General features: G+C 47.8%; 1 long non-coding RNA gene across 1 annotated transcript in view; it reads left to right on the forward strand.

Annotated features, from left to right (window-relative positions):
- Positions 1-165: 165 nt before the first annotated feature.
- LOC129531590 (uncharacterized) overlaps positions 166-21,123 on the forward strand; it is a 28,428-nt gene continuing 7,470 nt past the window's right edge. Inside the window, exon 1 of the long non-coding RNA XR_008676867.2 lies at positions 166-532. This is a non-coding gene — a long non-coding RNA (uncharacterized lncRNA). The remainder of the gene's footprint in view (positions 533-21,123) is intronic.

The following is a 21,123-nucleotide window of genomic DNA, read 5'->3' on the forward strand; positions in this document are numbered from 1 at the left end:
GGTGAGGGGCCCGCCCTGCCGCCGCCGCCTGGGCCCCGCGCGTGGAGCTGCTGAGCTCCCCTTCCCTCACGCCGCGGGGTTGGCCGGTCCGGAACACTCCGACCCGGGGTTAGTTGCGGCCGCGGGGCTAGCAGGCTCGGAAAGCCCTCCCTCTCTGGAGCGGAAGCGGGAACAGCGGGGGCGCGCACCGCCTGGGCGGGGATAACCGGGAGGACCCGAAAGGCCCCGGAAAGGGGCTCGCGGGGAGAAACGCGTCCGGCGCTCGCGAGACCTCCTGCCGTTAGAGCATTTTCGCAAGGAGCCGGAGCGAAAGGGATCAAACTTCGGTCAGCAGTTCACCTTCACGTTGTATTCTCAAGATTTGTATACAGTAGGCACTTGGTAAATGCTAAATGAATATTGTAATAGCGTTCGTTAGCGATGCTGTTGTGTATGGTAAAAGCCTGCAGCTGTACAAAGTTTTCCTTTGCCAGGCACTGATCCCAGCATTTTACATCTGGTAACTAAATCGATCCTCTCAATAACCTGTGAGGTAAGTACTTAAGGGCCACAGTCCGTTATCTGAGCCCTTTGGCCCAGGTGTGTCTTTACAGGATTTTTCAAATTTTAGAAAGCTAAGAGACTATGAGAGGCCGGGCGCGGTGGCTCACGCCTGTAATCCCAGCACTTTGGGATGCCGAGGCGGGCGGATCACCTGAGGTCAGGCATTGAAGACAAGCCTAGTCAACATGGTGAAACCCCCGTCTCTACTAAAAATTCAAAAATTAGCCGGGCGTGGTGGCATGCGCCTGTAATCCCAGCTACTTGGGAGGCTGAGGCAGGAGAATAACTTGAACCTGGGAGGCGGCGTTTGCAGTGAGCCAAGGTCGCGCCACTGCACTCCAGCCTGGGCGACAAGAGCGAAACTCCGTCTCAAAAAAAAAATAAAAAGAAAGAAAGAAAGCTAAGAGGCTATGAGAATAAAAAGGTTCTATTCAAATTCAAGAAAGAAAGTGGAAGACAGACAATTGTTTGTCCCCTTATCCCAAACTGTAAATAAATATGAAATCCAGATTGCCGGAAACCAGTCACAATCAACAGCTGTACATTGGTAAAAACCTATGTAAGATTAGTTCTTTGCCTTGTTCTTGGAGACTGTTCTGCCAGAAGGTTCTCCTTTGCTAGGCAAGTAATAAAATCAACCTAAAAAAAAAAAAGGCGGGGGCCGGGCTCAGTGGCTCACGCCTGTAATCCCAGCACTCGGCACTTTGGGAGGCCGAGGTGGGCGGATCACGAGGTCAGGAGATCGAGACCATCCTGGCTAACAGTGAAACCCCGTCTCTACTAAAAATACAAAAAATTAGCCTGGCGTGGTGGCACACGCCTGTAGTCCCAGCTACTGGGGAGGCTGAGGTAGGAGAATGGTGTGAACCCGGGAGGCGGAGCTTGCAGTGAGCCGAGATCGCGCATCTGCACTCCAGCCTGGGCGACAGAGCAAGACTCCGTCTCAAAAAAAAAAAAAAAAAAAGAATATTGCCAAAGGTGGTATGTGCTAAGAAAAATACAGTATGCTTCACGAATTTGCATTTCATCCCTGTGCAGGGGTCATTCCAATTTTGGTATATGTGCTACCCAAGCAAGCACAGTGAAACCAACTGTTTGAGATAATATTCGAGAGTTGGTCTCTTTCCCCCACCGGCATATGTAAACACCCCCAGAGAGTCTGGGGGAACATGCTGAAATCAAACATGCAGTAAAACTTACATGCTTATTCATACTAAGTACAAAGAATACAGAATATAGACTATAAATAGCCTCAGGTCAAAATTTCCCACCAAATGAGTTTACCCCCAAACTTTTGGTTTACAGAGCTTTTTGGATTTCAGAATTGCACGTAAGAGGCTGTTTATCCTGTATCTTCATATCATGGATGAAGCTGAGGCACAGATGGGTCAAGTAACTTGCCCATGACTGCATAGCTAGGAAGTGGTGGAGCCTGGATTTAAACTCAAGGAAGCTGGTTCTGGAGCCCTATGTTGTTAACAGAAATACTATAATGCTTCCAACTTAACACCATTTTATCTCATTTAGTTATTACAACCACCTTATACTAGGTTGAACTATGTGAAATTGCCAAAATTTGCCCTTTTAAAAATTTTTTTGAGACAGGGTCTGGCTCTGTCACAGAGGCTGGAGTATAGTGGCGTGATCTTGGCTTACTGTAGCCTCAACCTCCCAGGCTTAAGTAATCCTCTCACCTCAACCTCCTGAGTACCTGGGACCACAAGCCCGCAACACCATGCCCAGCTAATTTTTTTTTTTTTTTAATTGAGGAGTCTTATTCTGTCACCCAGGCTGGAGTACAGTGACGCCATCTTGGTTCACTGCAACCCCTGCTTTGCGGGTTCAGGCAATTCTCATGCCTCGGCCTCCTGAGTGCTAGGATTACTGGTGCCTACCACCATGCCCAGCTAATTTTTGTTTTTTAGTAGAGACACGGTTTCACCATGTTGGCCTGCCTGGTCCCAAACTCCTGACCACAAGTGACCCGCCTGCCTCAGCCTCCCAAAGTGCTGGGATTACAGGTATGAGCCACTGTGCCCGGTGCCCTGCTAGTATTTTAAAAATTTTGTGTAGAGACGAAGTTTCACTATGTTGCCCAAGGTGGACCTTTTTGGTTTTTTGGTTGTTTTGTTTTGTTTTGTTTTGAGACAGGGTCTTACTCTGTCTCCCAGACTGGTGTGCAGTAGTGCAGTCTCAGCTCACCACAACTTTCACCTCCCAAGCTCAAGCAATTCTCCTTCCTCAGCCTCCTGAATAGCTGGGATTACCGGCACGCGCCGCTACTGCCCAGCTAATTTTTGTATTTTTAGTAGAGACAGGATTTCACCATGTTGGCCAGGCTGGTCTCGAACTCCTGACCTCAAATGATCCTACTGCCTCGGCCTCCCAAAGTGTTGGGATTACAGGCGTGAGCCACTGCGCCCAGCCAAGCTGGACCGTTTTTGAAGTACAAATATTAATATTTAATTCATTTTGGTTCAACTGAATATAACGTTATTCTCTTTTTGTTGTTGTTGTTTGTTTTTTTGGGGATGGAGTCTTGCTCTGTCACCGAGGCTGGAGTGCAATGGCACGATCTTGGCTCACCACAACCTCCGCCTCCCAGGTTAAGGCAATTCTCCTGCCTCAGTCTCCTGAGTAGCTGGGGTTACAGGCACCAACACACCCAGCTAAGTTTTGTATTTTTAGTAGAGATGGGGTTTCACCATGTTGGCCAGGCTGGTCTCAAACTCCTGACCTCGTGATCCACCCATCTCTGCCTCCCAAAGTGCTGGGATTATAGATGTGAGCCACTGCGCCCAGCCGATGTTATTCTTTTACAGGGAGAAAATGGAGGTTCAGAGGGGATGCGCCAGTTGTAAGAGGTTAAGAGCCTGGGCTTTGGGTTAAATGGAGAACTGAGCTCTGATCCTAGCTAGCCAAGCAAATAACTCGGAGCAATTAATACTTTTCTGAACTTGTTTCCTCGTCTTTGATAAGGACAGTAGTACCTATGGGCCAAATTTTGGAGGCTACAGTTAGATGCCTCCCACAAACTTCATTAAAAGACAAGAGAACACGTGGATTATGTGGGGACCACTCAGACCCCCAGAATTGGCATGAATGTTACTTGGAACTGAAGACATTTGAGAGCCAACAGATGCAGAAAGATGCCTTTTCAAAGCTTCCCTTATGTGACTAACAGCAGAAATTTCTGGGAGTGAAGCTGCCGTAAATCTCCTCTCTAGGGGAGTTTTAGTGGCCAGAAAAAAAGACAAAGACCACTTGCATCTGCAAAAACAAACATTCTTATCTCCCTTTTGTTCCCCTAGAAACCTATTTGTTCTTCCCATGGAAGCCTTTTTCTCCCTCCTCTTCCCCTATTAAATGGTATATATAAAGTAGATTTCGAGATTCAAGAAAAAAAAAAGTTGCATAAATGCCAAATAACAGCCTCCTGGACTCACATTTTTTTTTCTGTGAACTCCTGCATGCATATCTGAATAAAAGTCTGTCTTTTTTTTTTTTTTTTTTTCTGAGACAGGGTCTCACTCTGTTGCCCAGGCTGATCCTCCAGCCTCAGCCTCCCAAGCAGCTAAGACTGCAGGTGTGCATCCTCACACCCTGATAATTTTATTTTCTGTAGAGACTGGGTGTTGCTATGTTGCCCAGGCCGGTCTCCAACTCTTGGGCTCAAGCCCTTCTCTCTACTTGGCCTCCCAAAGTGCTAGGATTACAGGCCTGAGCCACCGTGCCAGGCCCTAAACTGTCTTTAGTCTGCAGTGCCCAACCAACACATACATTCCATGACTATATATATGGGTTATTTTGAAAACTGAATAAAAATATTTTTCTTTTATATGTATTTTTTTTTCAAATGGCTACACTTAGTAAATTGCATAACAATCAATGGAGTTGTTTTGGCCTAGGAGATGTGGCGGGAAAGTACTAAGGTAGTAAATATACTAGGTGTTTGGGAACCTCTGGCCTACTGGTTAAGAGCTCTGTATTCAAAGTTTGTGTTCACATCCCAGCTGAGCTGCTTACTAAACTGCATGAGCTTGTTGGGCAAGTTATTTAGCCTGTGCCTCAGTTTCTACATCTGTAAAACAGGGATGATATTAACACTACCTTCTTCATGGGTTGTGCTAAGTAAGCATTGGGTGAAAGGGCATTATGAAGCCCTCAGCCCAGTGCTTGGCATGCCATACGTATTCAATAAATTGGACAGTTATACAAATAAATCACCAACTGGCCAGGGACAGTGGCTCACACTTAACAATCCCAACACTTTGGGAGGCCAAGACAGAAGGATGACTTGAGGCCAGGAGTTCAAGACCAGCTAGCAACATAGTGAGACCCCCCCCTTCTCTACAAAAACATTTAAAAAATTTAGCCGGGAGTGGTGGCGTGTGCCTGTAGTCCTAGCTACTCTCTACTCGGGAGGCTCAAGGCAGGAAGATTGCTTGATCCCAGGAGCTTGAGGTTGCAGTGAGCTATGATCAGGCCACTGCACTCCTACCTTGAGACCCTGTCTCAGAAAAAAAAAAACAAAAACAAAACACACACACACACAAAACAGAAGAAGAAAACAAGTATTCTCCAGAAGAATACAGTGCCCTGTGTTCCCCTCTTTGCCCGTCCAAGGAACAGCATGACCCAGCAATCTACGTCTTTGTCTTAGGCCTTGGGAGATAAAGTCAAGGATGAAGAAAGGAGGGGCATGTTTTGTGAGGGTTCCGTCCTAGCCCAAGCAGCTCACGATCACCAGGGACAAGCCTGTAGTCTGCCAAAGTCAGGGTTTGTTTTGCTGGTTGCAACGGGGAGCCTCCACAGCAGACGAACCATGGGGCGTCTCACCAAACTACAAAAGGGAGGGAGAGGGTGGAGTTTAGGATAAATTTACGTGAAACAGTGTTTTGAAAGCTCAAGTCTAGCTGTGTGTAAAGACAAAGCTAGACTACAAAGTCCACCCAAGGTCGCATTTCCTTGGAAACAGCAAAGTTAAGATAGATGTGGAATAGTGTCCACAAATCCCGTATCTAAAGTTACACACCTGGGTTGTAAATCAAAGCTGTTTCTGTGTCAAAGTAAGACACTCCAGGCAAGAGTGGGATGTTTCATTTTTGCTGATATAATTTCAAACAGCAAGGTAAGGGGAGGTGGCTTACGCCTGTAATCTCAACAGTTTGGGAGGCCGAGGTGGGAGGATTCCTTGAGCCCAGGAGTACAAGACCAGCCTAGGCAGCAGAGTGACACCCTTTCTCTACAAAAAAAAAAAAAAACACAAAAATTAAAAATAAACCAGCTGGGCATGGTGATGCATGCCTGTAGTCTCAACTACTGGCGATGTTGTGGAAGAATCACTTGAACCCGTGAGGTCGAGGCTGCAGTGAACCGTGATCGCACCATTGCATTCCAGCTTGGGTGACAGACTGAGACCCTGTCTCTAAATAAATAAATAATAACAATAATTTCAGCCAGCAAAGTTTCTGAAAGCCTATGACTTTAGAGAACAAGATTTCTGAGATTGTCGAGAGTAAAAAAAACAGTTTTCCTTATGCTACTTTGGGATGGCAGTTTATCCTTGGGAGAGATTGTGTTTCCTGTTTAACTTTGTAGCTGACTTAATCTTTGTTATCCCAGGCAGATGAATGGCCTGGAATGTTTCAAATTTCTCATTCCTTGCTTATTTTAACTTTCTCAATTCTCAGGAAAAAGGAGGGGAGAAACTTTGTGCAAGTCAGGTGGAAAGAAATAGCACTTGTAGTCTGCCTTTGGTCAGCAAGGGTACAGAAATCAAAGCCTCTTGTGTACTCCCCTAAGTACCAAAGGTGTGGTGGAGGCTCTGGGAGGCTGGCTGGGGAAGACAGGCCCAGAGTCCACTTGGAGAGAGGAAAGATGGGCCTGAGGGCTTCCATAGCCTGGAGGCACTCCCCTCCCCCACTCCAGCTATCTTCTCCATCCTGTGGCTAACATCCATTATTATTTTATTTTTTGAGCCAGGGTCTGCCTCTGTCACCAGTGGTGCAAACATGGCTCATTGCAGTCTCAACCTCCTGGGCTCAAGCAGTCCTCCTGCCTCGGCCTCTAGAATAGCTGGGACTACAGGCATGCTACTACCATGCCTGGCTAATTTTTAAAATTTTTTTTGTAGAGATGGGGTCTCCCTATGTTGCCCAAGCTGGTCTCAAACTCCTGAGCTCAAGCAGTCCTCCCACCTCAGCCTCCCAAAATGCTGGGAATACAGACATGAGCCACCTCGACTAACTGGCTGGAAACTTTCATTATCTCAGACCACAAATGGCCCTGGGGGATAGAGGGATGGGGAGGGCTAGCACCAGCATTTCTCTAGCTCTCCAAAGCCATCCTAGGTGGAATTGCCAGGTACTTTTCTAATATGGTCTCAGCCTCTGATCTCCAAAGTCTGGCCCCAGCCTTGCTTCCCAAGTGACTGGCCATTCCTGCCCTCTGCATTCACTGTTCTGGGATCAGCCCTGCTCTGAGGCCACGCAGACCTGTTCTCAATCCTGGCAACCTCAGGTACAGGTTGGGCACCGTGGGTAAATTTTTTGCACTTGAGCCTTGGTCTCCTAATCTGATAAATGGGGATTCACTAATATTTGCTTATGGAGGTATTGGGAGGATGGAATGAGATAAAGTGAAAACTGCTGCCAGGCGTCTAATGTATGCACTATAAATATAAATCTTTCCCTTCCCCTCAGGCTGCTTTTGCCCCCTTTGCCATTTCACAATGAGCCAAAGTATGATGGAACTGGATAAGCCCTGTGGGGAACCACTCAGAATCCCTGATTTGGTGTATAAAGATTATTTTAGGCTGAAGACATTTGAGATTCAACAGATGCAGAAAGAAGCCTTCTCGGAGCTTCCTAAATCTGACTAAAAGCAGAAGAAACTTTTTTTTTTTTTTTGAGACAGGGTCTTGCCATCATCCAGGCTAGAGTGCAGTGGCACAATCATTGCTCATTGCAGTCTCGACTTCCTAGGCTCAAGCCATCCTCCCACTTCAGCACCCTACCTCCACCACCAATAGCCAGAGGTACAGGTGCAGACTAATTTTTGTTTGTTTGTTTATTTGAGAGAGAGTCTCACTCCATCACCCAGGCTGGAGTGCAGTGGTGTGATCTCGGCTCACTGCAACCTCTGCCTCCCAGGATCAAGCGATTCTCCTGCCTCAGCCTCCCGAGCAGCTGGGATTATAGGTGCCCGCCACCACACACATCTCATTTTTGGTATTTTTAGTAGAGATGGAATTTTGCCATGTTGGTCAGGCTGGTCTCAAACTCCTGGCCTCAAGTGATCCACCTGCCTCAGCCTGCCAAGTGCTGGGATTACAGGAGTGATTCACCATGCCCAGCCAAGTGCAGGCTAATTTTTATAAGAAAAGCAGAAACCTTTGAGAAATGAAGACTGCTATGTATTTCTTCTTCCAGAAGCTACCAGGAGAGACCAAGAGTAAACCTACTTCAGATTCCCTCTCCAGGGGAGTTTCATGGCTATGAAGATATAATAGAAAGACCACAGGCCCCTGCATAAGCAAATGTTATCACAAACTTTATCTCCAGTTTGTTTTCCTAAAAACTCACTTGTGTTTCATAAAGAAACCTATGCATTCTTCCCATAGGAGCCTTGTCTTGCCCCTTCAACTTCTCCTACTACAGTGTATAAGCCACAAATTTTAACCAGCCCTTTGAGCTGTGCATCATAGAGCACTCCTGTGCATATGGGCATTGCATGCATAAACAAATTTGCAAATCTGTCTTTTGTCACTTCAATTTGCAAATATCCAGTACTTGAACTTAAGAGTATAGAGGAAAAGTTTTTCCCCAACATCCCTTATCCTCTGGGCCAACCCCTTCAATATAAGGAGAAAATGAGAAGTTAAGCAGCTAAGTGAGGGAGGGAGGGATTCAGAGTTTGGATGTAGGGGCCCAGATTTCCCACTTACTAGTTGTGTGACCTTGAGTGGATTACTTAACCTGTCTGTGCTTAGGCACATCTATGACATTGGGCAAATAATAGTACTCATCTCACGGAGTTGTTATGTGAATTAAATGAGATAATGCCCATAAAGTGCTCAGAGCTGTTGGACATAGAGTAAGCACTGTATAATCATTATTTTTATTATTAAAAGGTGCTTGCCTGAAGGAAAGATTCTTGCCTGAGAACACTTAGTTAATGAAGCTTAGAACTGAAATGAGGCCGGGCACGTTGGCTCATGCCTGTAATCCCAGCACTTTGGGAGGCCAAGGTGGGTGGATCGCTTGAGGTCAGGAGTTCAAGACCAGCCTGGCCAACATGGCGAAACCCCATTTCTATTAAAAAAAAAAAATACAAAAATTAGCCAGACGTGGTGGTGCGCACCTGTAATCCCAGCTACTCAGGAGGCTGAGGCATGAGAATTGCTTGAACCCCAGAGGCAGAGGTTGCAGTGAGCCGAGATCACACCATTGCACTCTAGCCTGGGCAACAGAGCGAGACTCTGTCTCAAAAAAAAAAAAAAAAAACTGAAATGAACAAACTTTCTTCTCCCTGTGTTAAATAACACTTAAGACCAAACAAAAATAATTTGCCTGCTTCCTCCAGGAAATATCTGCTCCTGAAAGAGAAGTTTGTAAACTAACTAAACAGTTTACCTATCAAGACTAACAGCTCATCAAGACGTTTTCAAGCCCTTACCTTGCTGGACTACTCCCACCAATCCATTATGTCATGAATTCTGCCCCACCCAACTAGTTTCCTTCTTTGCAAGACCCAACGTCAAATGACATGGAGGGGGAAGGTAGTTCCAGACCCCCCTAGATCCAACTGCCTGGTTATCTCTCTGGCATCTCAAACTTATCATATTCTAAGCTGAACTCTTTTTTTTTTTTTTTTTTTTTTTTGAGGCAGGGTCTCACTCTGTCATCCAGGCTGGAGTGCATTGGCAAAATCTCAGTGCACTGCAATCTCCGCCTCCCAGGCTCAAGCAATCCTCCCACCACAACCTCCCAAGTAGCTGGGACCACAGCTGCATGCCACCACTCCTGGCTAGTTTTTGTATTTTTTGTAGAGACAGGGTTTCATCAGGTTGCCCAGGCTGGTCTCAAATTTCTGGGCTCAAGCCATCCACCCACCTAGGTCTCCCAAAGTGCTAGGATTACAGGTGTGAGCTACTGCACCTGGCCTTAAGATGAACTCTTGATCTCCCCTCCTCTAATCTGTCCTCCACCATCTTCTCCATTTTAGGGAGTGACACACCTCTATTCATCCAGTTGCTCAAGTAGTCAGACTTGATACCTCCTCTCCCTTGCCCTTCACATGCAAAGCCTCAGCAATGTCTGCCAGTTCCACCTCCACACATAGAACAAAACTGTCTCCTCTTCTTCTCCCCATTACTCACAGAATCCTCCTAATATGGATCTCTGCTTTTGCTATCATCTTCCTAACATTCCTCCATTTCCTTTTTTTTTTTTTTCTCTTGAGACTAAGTTTTGCTCTTGTTGCCCAGGCTGGATTGCAATGGCGCGATCTCAGCTCACTACAACTTCTGCCTCCTGGGTTCAAGCAATTCTTCTGCCTCAGCCTCCCAAGTAGCTGGGATTGTATTTTTCTATTTTTAGTAGAGATGGGGTTTCACCATGTTGGTTTCACCAGGATGGTCTCGAACTCCTGACCTTAAGTGATCCACCCACCTCGGCCTCCCCAAGTGCTGGGATTACAGGCATGAGCCACCACGCCTGGCTCTTTTTTTAATCTTTAAATTTTTTTAGAGATGTGGTCACACTCTGTTGCCTAGGCTGGTGCAATCATAGCTCACTATAGCCTCAAACTCCTGGCTCAAGCATTCCTCCTGTCTCAGCCTCCCAAGTAGTGGCACTACAGGCACAAGCCACCATGCCTGGCTAGGTTTTAAATTCTTTGTAGAAGCAGGGTCTCACTATGTTGCCCAGGCTGGTCTCGAACTCCTGGGCTCAAGCGATCCTCCAACCTTGGCCTTCCAAAGTGCTAGGATTACAAGTATGAGCCACCACACCCAGACTTCATCCATCTTCTGTACAACAGCCAGAGCACACATCAGATGGTGTCACTTCCCTCTCCCATTAGAACTTCCCAGTGGATTCCCACCCATCACATAAGGAATACAATCCAAACGCCTTACTGCTGGTCCCTGTTACTTCTCCAGTCTTATTTTATGCCTTCACTTTCCTCATTCATGGTACTCTGGCCAGGCTCAGAGCCTCTTTCCCATCTCAGAGCTTCTGCACTGGCTTTGCCCTCTGTCCAGTGCTCTCTGTCCCCGACTTTACATTGCTGGCTCCTTCTCATCCTTCACGTCTTCGGCAATTTAAAGTAAGTCTCCCTTGTTGCTCCCTTTCTTTTTTTTTTTTTTTGAGGCACAGTCTCACTCTGTCAACCAGGCTGGAGTGCAGTGGCACAATCTTGGCTCACTGCAACCTCCGCCTCCTGGGTTAAAGTGATTCTCCTGCCTAAGCCTCCCTAGTAGCTGGGATTACAGGCACCCACCACTATGCCCAGCTAATTTTTCTATTTGTAGTAGAGACGGGGTTTCACCACGTTGGCCAGGCTGGTCTGCAAATCCTGACTTCATGTGATCCACCGCCTTGGCCTCGCAAAGTGCTGGGATTACAGGCGTGAGCTACCAGGCCCAGCCTCACTTGTTACTCTCATCTGTGCACCAATCACTTGGTCCACAAGTTCATGGAATCAACTTCCTAATTTTGCTTAGTTATTTATGTATTGCTCTTCTCCACTGCACTTCAGGTGTTAAAGGCTTGTTTACCACTGTACACTCAACACTCAAGAACAATGCCTGTGTATATTTAGCCCTTATGGCAAGCTGATTGCCTTAATGGCCCCCAATTCAACAGCCTTCTTTCTTCTTGTAATTTTGTAAGTCCCTCCCACTTTGTCTCTGGCTCACCATGTGACTTGCTTTGGCCAATAAGATGTTAGCAGAGGTTTGAAAAGCACATGGGAGCTTCCTCTTGCCTTCCCACACAATTGGGCTTGTTTTTTCTTGGCCTCCTGCCACTGTCATGAGAGCACACCCGCTAGTCTGCTGGAAGGATGAGGAATCGGAGAGGAATGTGGAGGAGATCTGAGTCAGCCTGGCAGAGCACATCCAGAGTAGCTGACCCTCAGATGTGTGAAGGAGCCCAACCAAGATCAGCAGAGCCATCTGCCTGACCTGCAGCTGAGACACATAAATAAGAAATCTGACAGCCAGGTGTGGTAGCTCACACCTGTAATCCCAGCACTTTGGGAGGCTGAGGCAGGAGGATCACTTGAGGCCAGGAGTTCCAGACCAGGCTGGCCAACATGGCAAAACCCCGTCTCTACTAAAAAATACAAAAATTACGAGAATCGCCTGAACCTTGGAGGCGGAGGTTGCAGTGAGCTGAGATTGCACCACTGCACTCCAGCCTGGGTGACAGAATGAGATTCTGTGTCAAAAAAACAAAAACAAAAAATTAGTCAGGTGTGGTGGCAGGCACCTGTAGTCGCAGCTACTAGGGAGCCTGAGGAACAAGAATCACCTGAGCTTGGGAGGAGGAGGTTGCAGTGAGCCGAGATCACGCCACTGCACTCCAGCCTGGGTGACAGAGGGAGACTCCATCTCAAAAAAACAAACCAACCAACCTGAGACCAGAGGAACCGTAAAGCCAACCTACAGAATTATGCACAACAATAAATATTATTATTTTAGGCCACTATATCTTAGTCCATTTTATGCTACTGTGACAGAATACCACAGACTACGTAATTTATAAAGAGCTAAAATGTATCCCTCACAGTTCTGGAGGCCGGTAAGTTCAAAATCAAGGCAGCAGCAGGTTTATTGTGTGGTGAAGGTCCAATCTCTGCTTCTGAGATGGTGCCTGGAACACTGCATCCTCCACAAGGGAGGAACACTGTCCTCACATGGAGGAATGTGGAAGAGTAAAAAGAGATGAATTCCCTCTGTCAAGCCCTTTTATAATCCAGTCATAGCTGGGCGCAGTGGCTCACACTTGTAATCCCAGCACTTTGGGAGGTCGAGGCAGGTGGATCATGAGATCAGGAGATCAAGACCATCCTGGCTAACAGGGTGAAACCCCATCTCTACTAAAAATACAAAAAATTAGCTGGGCATGGTGGCGGGTGCCTGTAGTCCCAGCTACTCGGGAGGCTGAGGCAGGAGAATGGCATGAACCCAGGAGGCGGAGCTTGCAGTGAGCCGAGATCACGCCACTGCACTCCAGCCTGGGCGACAGAGTGAGACTCCGTCTCAAAAACAAAAAAAAATCCAATCATCATTAATCCATCCAGGAGGGCCAAGCCCTCATGGCCTAAACGCCTCCCAAAAGGTCCCACTTCCCAACACCATTGCAGGGTGAGTGGATATGGGAGGGCAGAAGGGAGGTGAGCATCCTAGGGACCATGTGTGGGGCCTTCAGAATTCTACAGGGCCCTGGGCCATACACGGAGACTGCAGGGTGAGTTCTAACCAAGCTGGCATGGGCAGTGAGGCATCTAGCACCAAGTACACAGACAAAGAGTGTGAAAAGCCGGCTGATACAGGAGGGCCCTGGGAAGACTGCCTGCACATCCCACAGGATTCTGGGCTCTGCAGTTCTCAGAGGAAAGGGCCAGCAGGTGGGTTTCCTTAGGCCCTGGGGTGGGAGGTGGGACATGCCTCTTTGGCACTCTGTGCTGTGTAACTGTTTTTGTTTTTGATTTGAGACAGGGTCTCACTTTGTCACTCAGTGGAATGCAGTGGTGCGATCTTGGCTCACTGCAACCTCTGCCTCCCAGTTTCAAGCAATTCTTCCTCAGCCTCCTGAGTAGCTGGAATTACAGGGACCCGTCACCATGCCGAACTAATTTTTGTATTTTTTGTAGAGATGGGTTTTTGCCATGTTGCCCAAAGCTGGTCTTGAACTCCTGAGCTTACGCAATCTGCCCACCTCGGCCTCCCAAAGTGCCAGGATTACGGGCATGAGCCACCATGCCCGGCCCTGTGTGACTATTTATGTCCACCCCTGTCTCCTCAACAGCCCCAAGAAAACAGGGCCCATGTGGATCATGTTTGCCACTGGGCTCAGAACATGATGCCCCAAAGTATGGCACCTTGGAATGCAGGGTATTTCGAGCTTCAGGAGATTGAGAGGGCCGCAGAAGCAAGAAGTTTTCTCTGAACTCCTGACTTCCTTTCTCCCATTCCCCTTTCTCTCCTAAAGTGGGTCAGAGAAACTAGAACTCCTCTTCCTGGAAACAAACCCTAAAAACTAGCAAGGTCACTCTCTGACCTCCTCCCTTCTCCCTTGAAGATCCTCCTGTGACAGGTGTCCTACCCCATACCTAGAGAGAAGGAATATCATACAGAGACACAAAAGAATTTGAACAAACAGGCCTAGCTGAGCTCCTCCTAATCTATTACTCTTAGGTCACACCCCCTTTTGTCCAATCACATTTCTATGTGACTGTTTTTGTGTGTGTGTGTGTGTTTTGAGACGGAGTCTCACTCTGTCGCCCAGGCTGGAGTGCAGTGGCGCGATCTCGGCTCACTGCAAGCTCCACCTCCCAGGTTCGCGCCATTCTCCTGCCTCAGTCTCCTGAGTAGCTGGGACTGCAGGCGCCCGCCACCAAGCCCAGCTAATTTTTTTGTATTTTTTAAGTAGAGACAGGGTTTCACCATGTTAGCCAGGATGGTCTTGATCTCCTGACCTCGTGATCCGCCCGCCTTGGCCTCCCAAAGTGCTGGGATTACAGGCATGAGCCATAACTTCCAGCCTTCCCTGGCCTTCCCTGGGCTTCGGGCCTTCATTCCAAAGGCTTCCATGTCACTAAAACTTTGGTTAAATAAATGTATGGGCCAGGCGCGGTGGCTTATGCCCGTAATCCCAGCACTTTGGGAGGTTGAGGCAGGTGGATCACCTGAGGTCAGGAGTTCAAGACCAGCCTGGCCAACATGGTGAAACCCCATCTCTACTAAAAATACAAAACTTAGCCGGGCACGGTGGCACATGCCTGTGATCCCAGCTACTCAGGAGGCTGAGGCAGGGGTATCACTTGAACCCGGGAGGCGGAGGTTGCAGTGAGCCAAGATCATGCCACTGCATTCCAGCCTGGGCGATAGAGTGAGACTCCGTCTCAAAAACAAAAACAAAAACAAAAAAACAAATTTATGATGCTTTTCTCCAGTTAATGTCTTTTGTTATAGGCATGAACTTCACGATGGGTGAGGCAAATACACTTTTTCTCCCCTACACAACCTTCACACCTTCAGAATTTGAAATATCCTGGGGCACGGGGGGCACAGTGAAAGTCTGGGGAAGGAATGTGTCCCAGAAGGGGTACATGTGGACCCTGTATGATCAACCTGATTCACACCAGTCTTCCACCCCAGAAAGGGACTCACGCTGGCTGGTTTTAATAATGAGTTCCCTCCTGGTACTGCCCTTCGTGTTTTTTTTTTTTCTTTCTTTCTTTTTTTTTTTTTTTTTTTGAGATGGCATCTCGCTCTGTTGCCCAGGCTGGAGTGCAGTGGCGTGATCTTGGCTCACTGCAACCTCCACCTCCTGGATTAAAATGATTCTTCTGCCTCAGCTTCCCGGGTAGCTGGGACTACAGGCGCATGCCACCACACCAGGCTAATTTTTGTATTTTTAGTAGAGACAGGGTTTTGCTATGTTGGGCAGGCTGGTCTCAAACTCCTGACCTTGTGATCTGTACACCTAGGCTTCCCAAAGTGCTGGGATTACAGGCGTGAGCCACCTCGCCTGGCCGTTTTTTCTTTCTTAATTGTATTAATTCACTTATTCACCTGTTTAGAAACAGGGTCCTGCTGCGTTGCCCAGGCTGGAGTACAGTGGCTGTTCACAGGCCTGATCACAGCGCGTGGCAGTCTGGAAGTCCTGGGGTCAAGCGATTCCCACCTCATTCCCACTCCTTCCCGTGTGGCTGGGACTACAGGCACGTGCCACTGCGGCGGCTTGCCCTCAGTTTTGATTTGACTTCCCACACCCTGGAAGTGAGCAGAGGGGCCAGGAGGGTGGTGGGCAGCGAGAGGTTTGAGGAAGAGCAGATATCAGCGGTTTGCTCCTTCGGGCCTTGAAAATTCAGGGGTATGAGGATCTTGCAGATCAGCTGCCCCGGCAAGACAGAGTGGCTGACCCTTGGCAGGGAGCGGATCAGAGCCTCCAGTTAAGACAACTGGTTTGAAAAATCTATCCCAGGTGGCTCTGAACTTGTCTTGTCCTCCCGGCTTCCTTCTCTACAGTCCCGGGGCGGACTTGTGCTCTTAGTAGAGGTCAGAACCAAGAACAGGTGTCCGCCTCAGAGGCCGGGTCCCCACTGCTTGGGCTGCGCTGGCTGCGGGTGCAGGGCACCGTGTGGCCACCAGAGGGCACTCTTGGCCAGGCGCCGGAACAAGCTCGCGCGACTGGGCTTTGCAGCCCCTCTTTCATCTTCCCACTGTCCCTGGGCTCCAGGGTCTGGCCCCTGGTCTTCCAGTTCAGTGGCCGGCACCCCCACACCCCTCGCCCTAATCCCAAAGGCAAGCACCACGCAAGGTCAGAGAAGGAGTATTGAAAAGAGACATGTACTTAAATTTGAATTTCAGATAAACAAATAGTATTTTTTTTCCTAGGCCACCATCTTTTGTGGAAAGGTATACTTTTTTTTAGCTTATGTCCAGCGCAATAGTTTTGCTAAATCTGGCAACCCTATTTTGGAATCAGACCTTTGCATTGGGATTCCAGCCTCACTTTTGACAAAAATTCTCTACTTGACCAAACTCTACTCAGGCACTTCTGAGCTCTTTTCCAGCTAGGCTTGACTTTTGGGTTTCTGTGTTATCTCTGCAGCCTCAAACCCCTGGGCTCAAGGGATCCTCCCACCCCAGCCTCCCGAATAGCTAGGACTAAGGCTCACATTACTACATCTAGCTAATTAAAAAAAAAATTTTTTTTTTGGTAGGGATGGGAGTCTCACTATGTTGCCCAAGCTGGTTTTAAACTCCTGGCCTCAAATGATCCTTCTGCTTTGGCCATGGTGCCCGGCTTGCATCATCCAATTTTTACAAGAATCCTAAGTCAGTTGAGCAAGAATTCCCCACTTTTGATATCTGATCGCTTTTTTTTTTTTTTTTTTTTTTTTTGAGACAGAGTTTCGCTTCTGTTGCCCAGGCTGGAGTGCAGTGGCATGATCTTGGCTCACTGCAACCTCCACCTCTGGGGCTCAAGCAATTCTGCCTCAGCCTCTCAAGTAGCTGGGTTTACAGGCGTGCGCCACCATTCCAGGCTAATTTTTGTATATATATATATATATATATATATTTTTTTTTTAGTAGAGATGGAATTTCACCATGTTGGCCATGCTGGTCTGGAACTCCCAACCTTAGGTGATCCTCCTGCCTCAGCCTCCCGAAGTGCTGGGATTACAGGCACAAGCCACCGTGCCCGGCCAATATCTGATCACTTTTATTTTTTCTGAGATGGCATCTCCCTCTTTGCACACAGGCTGGAGTGCAATGGCGAGATCTCGGCTCACTGCAACCTCCGCCTGCCAGATTCAAGTGATTCTCCTGCCTCAGCCTTCCAAGTAGCTGGGATTACAGGCACACGCCACCACGCCCAGCTAATATTTTTGTATTTTTAGTAGAGACGGGGTTTCACCATGTTGGCCAGGCTGGTCTCGAACTCCTGACCTCAGGTGATCCACCCACCTCGGCCTCCCAAAGTACTGGAATTACAGGCATGAGCCACGGCACCCGACCCTGATCACTTTTATTTTAGGAGGTGAGTTCTTTTAAATTATCACTCCTAGAGAGACTCTAAAATGAGACAAGCAATCATGCCCTAACTACCCTCTTTGAGGTATGCCTTCATCTCTTGAAACGGCTTGCTATTGCCATAAGTAGCTATAAATTAAGCTTATAATGCCGTCCTAGACATTGTTACCACGCCCTATAGCTTAACAATGTATAATCACTAATCAATGCTATTTCTGTCAACCAATGAGAAGAATTCCTGACAAACAACTTTGTGGTTTTTTTTGAGACGGTGTCTCGCTCTGTCACCAAGCTAGAGTGCAGTGGTGTGATCTTGGCTCACTGCAATCTCCGCCTCCTGGGTTCAGGCGATTCTCCTGCCTCAGGCCCCCCGAGTAGCTGGGGCTACAGGTGCGCACCACCACGCCCAGCTAATTTTTGTATTTTTAGTAGAGACGGGGTTTCACCGTGTTGGCCAGGATGGTCTCGATCTCTTGACCTGATGATCTGCCCTCGTCGGCCTCCCAAAGTGCTGGGATTACAGGCATGAGCCACTGGGCCTGGCCCACAAACAACTTTGTATCAGCCTGCTCCCTAGCCTCCGTTTTTGCCTTTAAAAACTTGCTTGTGACAAAGATCAAACAAAGCTCATATCCAAGGGTTACCTGGGTCTGAGTCTTCCAGGCAGCTGTCCTCAGTTTGGCTCAAGTAAACTCTTTATATTTTGTGCCTCAGCCTCTTCCTTTTAGGTTGACAATATCTAATGAGGTTCCTCATCCTCCACCGCACTCCAGGTAATGTCTGATCACCCTGCTTGCCTTCAACAAGAATCCTGTCAGATCAGTTTAGCCACGATATCCCCTTCCCCCAATGTTTCCTCTTAATAATTTCCATGCATCACCCACCTCTGCCCCCCACTGCTCCTTGGCTATACATTCCTACTTGCAGTGCTGTGTTTGGAGTTGAGCTCAATCTCCCAATCTCTCCCCACCTTCAGCAGCCCATTGCAGTGGTTTCTATAGCTATCTTCATAGTCCCTCCTTTAATAAAGTTTGCCTAACTATCTTCAACGAGTGTCATGAAGCATTTTTTTCTTTAACACATTCACTAACTGAGTGGCAGGAGTGGTCCTCCTTTTTTCTGAGCTTCAGCACAGAAATCAGTTAGGATACCTTCTGAAACTGCCTTTGCAGTTCAGAAGTTCAGGTGATTCTCCTGCCTCATCCTTCCAAATAGCTGGGGCACACACAGGCACACACCACTGTGTCTGGCTAATTTTTGTATTTTAATAGAGGCAGGGTTTTGTCATGCTGGCCAGGCTGGTCTCAAACTCCTGACCTCGAGTGATCCGCCAGCCTCGGCCTCCCAAAATGCTGGGATTACAGACGTGAGCCACCGTGCCCAGCCTTGTTGTGGACTTTAGAGATGTAATCTCTTCTAGGACAAAGCTGACCATGAATAGGAGACTAGGAGACAGAAGTCCAAACCCCACAGGACTGGGAGATGCAAGGCAGGAGGCTGAGCTGAGGGTGTGAGTGCGAGCCTAAACCATCTTTCCCAACCAGGCTTGTAGTCTGTATCAACATTACTTTACTCTTCCACTGTTTTTATCAATGTGATTTTACTATTATAGGAAACTCTTGGCAAGAACGATAAAAGTTGCAAATGACTTTATTCATTCCAGGAACTTCCTGAAAGACTGATTAAAATCTAAATGCACCCCCCTCTCCCGGGACATTTGGAGACATCTGAGGTTGTCAGACTGGGATGGTGCTGGTGGTGCTACCCACATCTACTGAGTAGAGTCCAGGAATGCTGTTAAAGATTCTGCAATGCACAGGAGAGCACCCCCCACCCCCACAAAGAATTATTTAGCCCCAAATATCAAAAGGGCTGAGATGGAAAAATCCTGATTTACATGAACATCAAAGTGTTCGATTATTTGTGTTTTTGGTTTTGTTTTTGTTTTTGAGACGGAGTCTCGCTCTATTGCCCAGGCTGTAGTGCAGTGGCGCGATCTCAGCTCACTGCAAGCTCCATCTCCCGGATTCAACAGATTCTCCTGCCTCAGTGTCCCAAGTAGCTGGGATTACAGGCATGCGCCACCAAGCCCAGCTAATTTTTGTATTTTTAGTAGAGACGGGGTTTCACCATGTTGACCAGGCTGGTCTCAAACTCCTGACCTCAAGTGATCTGCCCGTCTCGGCCTCCCAAAGTGCTGGTATTTCAGGCATGAACCACCACACCCGGCCAGTGTTCAGTTATTTAATAGGAAATATCAAAGGACAGTTCACTCCCCAAGACTCTTCAATATCCTTGCCTCTAAACCCTTGCTTTGCTGTATCCATTAATCTAAACTATTGTAAGATGCTTCTCACCCAATTTTAATGAAGTCTGTGTGTTGAAATGCCCACCTTAAACCAGACTGCCCTCTCTCTGCCAGAACCTCCTAAAATTTTGTTCAGGTAGTGTTCTGCCTCACCTCAGGCAAAACAAACCTAGGTTTGTTTCAAAGATTGTTTTAGTGATAATTTCTTTTTTTTTTTTTTTTTTCCGAGACGGAGTCTTGCTCTGTCACCCAGCCTGGAGTGCAGTGGTGTGATCTCGGCTAACTGCAACCTCTGCCTCCCGGGTTCAAGCAATTCTCCTACATCAGCTTCCCGAGTAGCTGGGACTACAGGCGCCCACCACCATATCTGGCTAATTGTTTTTGTATTTTTAATAAGAGACGGGGTTTCACCATATTCGCCAGGCTGGTCTTGAACTCCTGACCTTGTAATCTGCCCGCCTCGGCCTCCCAAAGTGCTGGGATTACAGGCGTGAGCCACTGCGCCCAGCCTGTTTTGGTGATAATTTCAAGGAGCCCATCCCCTACAGGCACGTCCCTGCATCACTTCTTTGGAAGGTGTGCAGCTCACCCGTCTCCATTCCTGCCTGGGAGGGTGGGAAGGATGGGGAGCGAACCCCAGGTCTCCAGTGAAGCCCAGCCCTCCCAGAATAGGCACCTCCCCACTCACCACAGCCTCCCCTCTATTCCTCAGGCCGGCCCAGGCGTGCAGACTGCAGACCTACCCAGATCAAGACTCAAAAACAAGAGACCTGTGTTCTGACTTTCCAGATAGCCCATTAGCAGACCCTTCACAAAACCCGTGTCCCCATCTCTAAAAAAAATTAAATTGGCTGGATGCAGTGGCTCACACCTGTAATCCCAGCACTCTGGGAGGCTGAGGTGGGTGGGTCGCTGGAGCCCAGGAGTTCAAGACCAGCCTAGGCAACAGAGAGAGACCCTGTCTCTACAAAAAAAATTTTAAAAATTAGCCAAGTGTGGTGGCATGCACCTGTGGTCCCAGATACTTGAAAACTTAGGTGGGAGAATCACTTGAGCACAGCAGTTCGAGGCTGCAGTGAGCCATGTTCTCACCACTGCACTCCAGCCTAAGCTACAGAATGAGACCCTAACACAAGAAAAAAAGGTAATAATAATTGTGATGGTTAATACTGAGTGTCAACTTGATTGGATTGAAGGATACAAAGTATTGATCCTGGGTGTGTCTGAGAGGGTGTTGCCAAAAGAGATTAACATTTGAGTCAGTAGGCTGGGGAAGGCAGACTCACCCTTAATCTGGTGGGCACAATCTAATCAGTTGCCAGTGAATATAAAACAGGCAGAAAAACATGAAAAGGAGAAACTGGCCTAGCCTCCCAGCCTACATCTTTCTCCCCTGCTGGATGCTTCCTGTCCTTGAACATTGGACTCCAATGTGGGGCTTCAGTTTTGGGGCTTGGAGTAGCTATCCTTGCTCCTCAACTTGCAGACAGCCTAT

Source organism: Gorilla gorilla, chromosome 12, assembly GCF_029281585.2.
Source record: "Gorilla gorilla gorilla isolate KB3781 chromosome 12, NHGRI_mGorGor1-v2.1_pri, whole genome shotgun sequence".
Lineage (NCBI taxonomy): Eukaryota > Metazoa > Chordata > Mammalia > Primates > Hominidae > Gorilla > Gorilla gorilla.